Source organism: Herpailurus yagouaroundi, unplaced genomic scaffold (assembly GCF_014898765.1).
Source record: "Herpailurus yagouaroundi ecotype Mexico unplaced genomic scaffold, PumYag 164, whole genome shotgun sequence".
Taxonomy (NCBI): Eukaryota; Metazoa; Chordata; class Mammalia; order Carnivora; family Felidae; genus Herpailurus; species Herpailurus yagouaroundi.
In genome coordinates, this window is record NW_024412405.1 from 33,371,936 (window position 1) to 33,380,417 (window position 8,482).

General features: G+C 38.3%; 1 protein-coding gene across 1 annotated transcript in view; it reads right to left on the reverse strand.

The window, feature by feature from the left end:
- Positions 1–8,482, reverse strand: part of UCHL3 (ubiquitin C-terminal hydrolase L3) — a 100,844-nt gene that overhangs the window by 74,183 nt on the left and 18,179 nt on the right. The window lies entirely within an intron of this gene.

Genomic DNA, 8,482 nt, shown 5'->3' on the forward strand with positions numbered 1-8,482 from the left:
CAATGTAGACAAAAGTAAATTCCAGATAGATTAAATGACTTTAAATTATAAAATTTAGAAGTTTTACAAAATATTTATGTTAACTAAGGTAAACAACTCCACAACTATAATGTACAACATAGATACATTTAAAATACAAGAAGTAAAAAATTATATGTGGAAAAAAAGGTCATTAAAGACAAAAGACATGCTGGGTTGATGTAGAAGTTACTTCTTGGTCTGGAAAACAAATTACTTTAAATATTTCAAGTAGGAAGAGATTTTATATAAGAAATGATATGCTCCCTAAACCATCAGACTAAGGAAACAAGTCAGTAGAAGTTCCTCCTGGCTTCTAGAAATCCAGTGGTGCAGGAATTTCAGGCCAAACCGTTGCCAATAAACTGCACAATGCAGAACATTACTTGGAAGCCGGTGCATGTGCCATTTCTGCTGTCTACGTGTGCAATGAAATAAAAGCTGCTTGCTTTCTTTGCCCTTCCTGATGTCACAGCAAGAATGCCTCTCATTGGTGGAAGGTAAACCAGGACCCTGTTGACATAAGAATCTAGTCAATTCAGTTTGTAGTCTTTTAGCACTTCAAGAGGGGAGATTTAGAACAGCAAGAATGGTGCTGAGCATTTTTACTCCGCTGACAGAAATAGGAGTTATTATGGTCTTTTGCAAAATGATCACGCACACGATGTAGCAATTTCATAGTCCAGAAATGTCAGTCCAGAAATAAACCGTTTGAAGTAAAGTTACGAGTATGTAAAGGGGTATTTGGCAAAAGTGGTTGAATGCTCATCCATTTCCGCTGTTTGCCCTCACAGGCAGACTGCATTTTCCAGCCTTCCTTTGCAATTAGGTAAGGATCTCATGATTGGGTTGTAGCCAATGGAATCTGGGCAGAAGCATCCTAAGCCACATCCAGTTTTCCTCATACATCCTCATCTTCTGGCCAACAGACATATGAAAAATGCTCAAAATCAGTAATCATCAGAGAAATGCAAATCAAAATCACAACGAGATATCACACCTGTCAGAAAGACTAACATCAAAAAGACAAAAAATAACAAGTGATGAAGATGTGAAGAAGGAACTCCCACTCACCACTGGTAGGAATATAAACTGGGATGACCACTGTGGAAAACGGTATGGAAATTCCTCAAAAAATTTAAGATAGGAACACCATATGATGCAATAATTCTACTACTGGGTATTTACCCACAGAAAATGAAAACATTAATTTGAAAAGATATACGCACCCTTATGTTTATTGCAGCATGATTTACAATAGTCAAAATATGGAAGCAACCCAAGTGTCTGTCAGTAGACAAATGGATAAAGTGTGTGTGTGTGTGTGTGTGTGTGTGTGTGTGTGTGTGTGTGTGTGTATTATGCAGCCATAAAATAGGAGATTGTGCCATTTGTGACAACATGGATGGTCCTAGAGGGTATTCTGCTAAGTGAAATAAGACTGAAAAAGACAAATGTATGATTTCATTCAGATGTGGAACCTAAAAAGCATAACAGATGAATAAACAGCAGAATCAGACCTGTAAATATAGGGAACTATCTGATGGCTGCTAGAGGAGAGGGAAGGTGGTGATGGGCAAAATGGGGGAAGGGGAGTGGAAGATACAGGCTTCTCGTTACAGAATGATTAAGTCACAGGAATAAAAGGCACAACAAAAGGAATAGTCAATGAGATGGTATGGTGACAGATGGTAGCTACACTTGTGAAAATGGCGTAGCATACAGACTTGTCAAGTCACTGTGTTCGACGCCTGAAACTAATGTAACATTGTGTCAATACACTGAAATAAAGAATTTTAGTTAAAAAAATCCTTCTCATCTTCTAAGTTCTCTCACATCCTTCCTGCTGGAAATGAAGGACTCTAAGATAGCAAAACCGTAAGATGGATCCCTGAATCACTACTGGAGGCAAATGCCTCGTAATAATAGCCCACCTTGAGTTAGGCAGTGGTGGGAACCAGAAGCCAACTTTTATTGTCACAAGCTGGTCATTTGGGGTGAGTGAGCATAAACTTGAATAAAGAGTTTTATTGTAGTATTTCCAGTGGCAAAAATGCAAAACAAAGGAAAAAAGTGAATACCTGTCAATAAATGAATGGTTAAATAAATTTGGCCTCTCTATGCTATATAGCATATCATACATCTACTAAGATTTGCTTTTGAGATCTTATTAGTACATATTTTTATGTCATAAAAAATGAATTATTCAAATTCATATGTATTTGAATACTTAGGGGAAAATTACAAACGTACAGAAGGATGTCTACCAGCTTGTAAGCACTAGTGGAGAGGGTGTCTGGAGAGGGGGAAGAAGAGCAAGTTAAAAAATTTATTTTGTTGAAGTTTATGGTCCATGATAAATAAGTATGGTTTAAAAAAAAATACTGGAGGGGCACCTGGGTGGTTCAGTCAGTTAAGTGTCCGACTTGGGCTCAGGTCATGCTATCGCGGTTTGTGAGTTTGAGCCCCACGTGGGGCTCTGGGCCGACAGCTCAGAGCCTGGAGCCTGCTTTGGATTCTGTGTCTCCCTCTCTCGGCCCCTTCCCCACTCATGCTGTCTCTCTCAAAAATAAACATTAAAAATTTTTTTTTAAATACTTGAAAACACAAGATTTTTAAAAAAATGTTTATTTTTGAGAGAGGTGGCGGGGCGGGGCAGAGAGACAAAGAATCCCAAGCAGCCTCCATGCTGTCTGCCCAGAGCCTGACGCAGGGCTTGAACTCATGAACTATGAGATTATGACCTGAGCCAAAATCAAGAGATGCTTAACCGACTGTGCCACCCAGGTGCCCCCAAAATATAGGAGTTTTAAAAATATTTGTTTTAAATATGCTTTTGAAAAATTCTTATAATTCTTTTTATGGTATAATATTTTCTTATTTTAATTTAACAAATGTGTAGTGTTTAAAATGAGGATTACTTGTGAAGTGCCTCCCCAAACCAGGATAGACAAACCTGAAATACATCAAACACAGGCCTAGCCATGTTTTAGAGACGGTGAGCCCAGTTGGGGCTAACGTCGGCTGGCGCCACACAGGAAACACCTCTTACACTTTCGTCTCCTCTTCTGATCTTCCATGTTGGTTATTTATGTCTTCTTCACACCGTCAGCATTTTCACAGGTCTCCTGTGTGAATCCACGTTGCTTCTCTGCTAGAGATGCCCAGATCCACAGCCTGCGGCTACCCACCTGGGTACTTAGGTCCCCCCTGCTTGAAGAGTTAGCCAACTGGTCATTCATGCTTACCAGCAGCCCAGAGATAACACCCTGTTACCCCGGCTCTAGACAGTAGCACGTTAATGATTCTAGGATTTTGAGAAGCCAAAATCCCCTTTCCATCCCTTTTACTCTCCTATGGTGTACCAACATAATTGTACTCCCAGAAATCAGAGTAGAAACCACCCCCACCCCAGTCTGGGTAAATACAACGTGCTTTCCTTTCCATACTGTGCATAGGGTCTCTCCAAGTCCCACCCACCTGAGTTCAAAATCTTCCACTTCTCCCTCCCCATTTGCAATGTTTAAAGATATGCAGAGGCCCAAAGTGAGGCCCTGCTCACTGTGTAACATTGGTTATGCTATTTTCAATTTAAATTGCATGTTTAACTTTAACTTTTGAATTTAAAAGGCAAGGTTTTTTTCATAGTAGGGTTTTACACTATTTTTAACGTTTATTTTTTAAGTGTTCATTTACTTTTTTATATATAATTTATTGTCAAATTGGTTTCCATACAACACCCAGTGCTCATCCCAACAGGTGCCCTCAATGCCCATCACCCACTTTCCCCTCTCCCCCACCCTCCATCAACCCTCAGTTTGTTCTCAGTATTTAAGAGTCCCTTATGGTTTGCCTCCTTCCCTCTCTGTAACTTTTTTTCCCCCCCTTCCACTCCCCCCCTGGTCTTCTGTTAAGTTTCTCAGGATCCACATATAAGTGAAAAAATATGGTATCTTTCTCTGCCTGACTTATTTCACTTAGCATTAATACTCTCCAGTTCCATCCACGTTGCTACAAATGGCCAGATTTCATTCTTTCTCATTGCCAAGTAGTATTCCATTGTATATATAAACCACATCTTTATCCGTTCATCAGTTGATGGACATTTAGGCTCTTTCCATAATTTGGCTATTGTTGAGAGTACTGCTATCAACATTGGGGTACAAGTGCCCCTATGCATCAGCACTGCTGTAACCCTTGGGTAAATTCCTAGCGGTGCCATTGCTGGGTCATAGAGTAGATCTATTTTTAATTTTTTGAGGAACCTCCACACTGTTTTCCAGAGTGGCTGCACCAGTTTGCATTCCCACCAACAGTGCAAGAGGGTTCCCGTTTCTCCACATCCTCTCCAGCATCTGTAGTCTCCTGATTTGTTCATTTTAGCCACTCTGACTGGGGTGAGGTGGTATCTCAGTGTGGTTTTGATTTGTATTTCCATGATGAGGAGTGACATTGAGCATCTTTTCATGTTTATACCATTTTCGTTACAAATGTCTACTTTTGCTCTTTATGAGTTTATTGAGTTTACTGGGGTGCCTGGGAATTAACCACTGTTTGTAATAACATTTCTGTGGAAAAATGTGTTCCAAGTTTCAAACACTTGCTCTTAAATGTATGTAAACTTTTGAGAAGAAGAAAATGTATTCTTAAGTTGGAATATGTATTAATGAACTTTTAGTTTCCAAAAGGGAATTGCCTTGAGTTCAAGCATAAACCCAAGTGTCTTCATATATTCTGCTGTTGACAAGTTAACATAAGTATGGTAAAATAGTCACATTTATTTAAAGGAAATGAAACTTCCAACATGCTGCCTTGATTTTAAAAGTGTTTAATCACTTAGAATTTTCAGTCTTTGGTTCCCATTTTCCAGTGTTAACTGCTTGCCGTTTTTTTCCCACTAATCTTTCTTTGGATGTTTTACAGATTCAGTACTTCTTTTCTCCCTTCCTGTACAGCTTATCTGAAAAGTTCCTTCCTGCATGCCTCATCTGAAAAGTTTTGAAATGTCTGGCAGTAATATAAACAGTAAAAGAGTTAGAAAAATACTGAGGAATTTAGGTCATGTTAAAAATACGAGTCAGAAAACAGGGGCGCCTGGGTGGCTCAGTCGGTTAAGCATCTGACTCTTGGTTTCGGCTCAGGTCATGATGTCATGATTTATGGGTTCGAGTCCCACGTCAGACTCTGTGCAGGCAGTGTAGAGTCTGCTTGGGATTCTCTCTACCTCTCTCTCTCTCTGCCCTTCCCCCACTTGCACTGTCTCTCTCTCTTTCTCAAAATAAATAAACTTAAAAAAATATGAGTCAGAAAATAGTATAGCTGAGTTTAGTGCAGAGAAATATGTATAAGATACTATCTTGTACAGTGGTTTAGACTGGATTGTAATTTGACTGTTAGTTTTCTAGTTTAAAAAAAAAAAAAACAAAACCCTCAACCGCTCATTAGAGTCACTATATAATAAAAGCAAAACATACAGTTCAAGGTAAGCATAATTTAGTCAAAAGAGATCAGAATTTTGCCCAGGGCTCCCACCTAATAGAGGGTACTCTAGAATGTCAGGATGTCATCTTAGATAACATCCTGACAACAGCTGAAAGAGAATTTCTTACCAATGGTTCATAACATTGGTTACACCACTGTAACCAAACTCTTAAGTTACAATTAAAATCAATTGTGTAGATTTCTTGATTTGTAGTGCTTAGGGAATCCCTACATTTTCATTAGTAATGCCTGGAGAAGTCATTTCCTATATTGAGGTATACACAACTAATCATCAAATTGGGGGGCGCCTGGGTGGCGCAGTCGGTTAAGCGTCCGACTTCAGCCAGGTCACTATCTCGCGGTCTGTGAGTTCGAGCCCCGCGTCGGGCTCTGGGCTGATGGCTCAGAGCCTGGAGCCTGTTTCCGATTCTGTGTCTCCCTCTCTCTCTGCCCCCCCCCCCCCCCGTTCATGCTCTCTCTCTGTCCCAAAAATAAATGAATGTTGGAAAAAAAAATAAAAAAAAATCATCAAATTGAATGATTCTTGTAAAAGTAGATTAGGGGATTGTGTTGGGAGTCCTCAAGACCATTCTGAGTTTTGGTAATTCCTTAGGAGAACTCCCAGGACTCAGCATGTAGTTATACTCATGGTTATGATTTATTATAGTGAAAGGATACAGAGCATAACCAGCAAAGAGAAAAGGGACATGGGGCTAAGTAAACCAGATGTAAACTTTCAAGATTCCTTTTCCAGTGGAGTCACACAGGATGAGCTTAATTCTTCAAACAACAAGGTGGGACAAATTGTGGGAAATGTTGCCAATCAGGGAAACTCATTAGAGATTGAACACCCAGGGTTTCTATTGGGGTGTGATCATATTACTCCCTGTCTTGCACATACCTGAATTTCAATCTCTTAGAAGAAAAGCAGAAGACGATCTTGTTTTTACAGTTTAGACACTGAACCACTCATACCAGTTAGTGGTAGGAAGCTTCTTGAAATCCATGTGCCCAGATGCCAACTAAGGGCCAACACTATAAGGAGGATTTTTAATTTTTTAAATGTTTTTATTCTTTATTTTTTGGAGAGAGAAACAGAGCGTGAGTGGGGAAGGGGCAAAGAGAGAGGGAGACACAGAATCTGAAGCAGGCTCCAGGCTCTGAGCTCTCAGCAGAGAGCCTGATGCAGGGCTCAAACTGAAAGATAGTGAGATCATGACCTGAGCCAAAGTCGGACGCTTAACTGACTATGTGACCCAGGTGTCCCCAAGAAGGATTTTTAAAGTATAAGCAGTTAGGACTGCTATGTTAACTTTTTTCCACACCCAGATAATTAAACTTATCTAAACACTCTGGAAATAACTTATTATATAGCTTCTTATATATTTGCCTAAAGAAATAATCTACCTGCTTTAGTGCTACTTCATTAATTTTATTAGTTCTCAAGTAATGAATGATGCTAGTGTAAATTTAGCCTATATACTCTACTATACTGATTAAGAATTCACTGATCAAGAACTTTGGAACTTAAATATTACGTTTTCGAATTTGAATAAGAAACTTCTTATGTGTGAAATAGGTTAAATGGAATTTTATAATTTCATGTGTCATTCTCAAACAAGTACGCTGATTTTACTAGGGTCTTTATTTGATAAGGGGGTATTCCAGCTGTGGATTTAACCACTATTTCATAGCACAAAGAAATACTAAATATAATGGATTGCATAGCTTGATTAACTTGATTTTGATTTATGTTCTTTTGAATTACAAGTGCCCCTAGAAGAAAGTAGCTATTCATCTTTGGCTAGTTACTATTTCAGCACATGAGGAACACTGATGAAAGAAAAGCACTTACATGTCTTATTGTATTTCACATTCCTACGCCAGGGGAAAAGGCAAAGGAATATTTAAGATGTGCCGTTTTAAAAAACTGTTACTACCAAGAAAACAACTGCAGAAGCTTACCATCTATGTTTTCTTCTAGGGGTGTTAGGTTTATGGTTATGGGTCTTAGGTTCAAATCTTTAATCCATTATGAGTTCATTTTTGTGTATGGTGTAAGATTCTGGTCCAGCTTTATTCTTTGTTCATGTGACTGTCCAGTTTTCCCAGTACCATGTATTGAAGAGATTGTCCCTTTCCCATTTTATATTCTTGCCTCCTTTGTTAATTGATCATATGGATGTGGGTTTATTTCTGGTGTCCCTATTCTGTTCCATTGATCTACATATCTGTTTTTATGCCAATACCATGCTGTTTTGATTACTATAGCTTTGTAGTAGTTTGAAATCAAGGGGCATGATGTGTTCTTTGTCAAGATTGTTTTGACTGTTCAGGGTCTTTTGTGGTTCCATATCAAATTTTAGGATTGTTTGTTGTATTTCTGTGAAAAATGCTGTTGGAATTTCGATAAAAATTGCACTGAATCTGTAGATTGCTTTGGTCGGTATTACATTTTAACAATATTAATTATTCTAATCCCTGAGCATGGAATATCTTCCCATTTATTTATGCTTTCTTCAACTTCTTTCATTAATGTCTTACAGTTTTCAATGTATAAGTTTATCACCTCCTTGGTTAAATTTATCCCTAGGTATTTGATTCTTTTTTGAAGAAACTGCAAATGAGATTGTTTTCTTAATTTCTTTTTCTGATAGTTCATTATTAGTGCATAAAAATGCAACAGAGTTTTGTATATTACTTTTGTATCCTGCAATGTTACTGAATTCTTTTATTAGTTCAAATAGTTTTTTGATGGGGTCTTTAGGATTTTCTATGTATAATATCATTTAATCTGCAAATAACAGTTTTACTTCTTTCCTTCCAATTTTTGATGGCTTTCATTTCGATTTCTTGCCTAATTGCTCTGGCAAGGGCTCTCATACTGCCATATTATCTTTATATTATATTAATAGATACATATTAAGCGCTCTATACAAATAATCTTTGTTTCCTCTCCCCTTCCATCCCCCCAGGGCGGGGC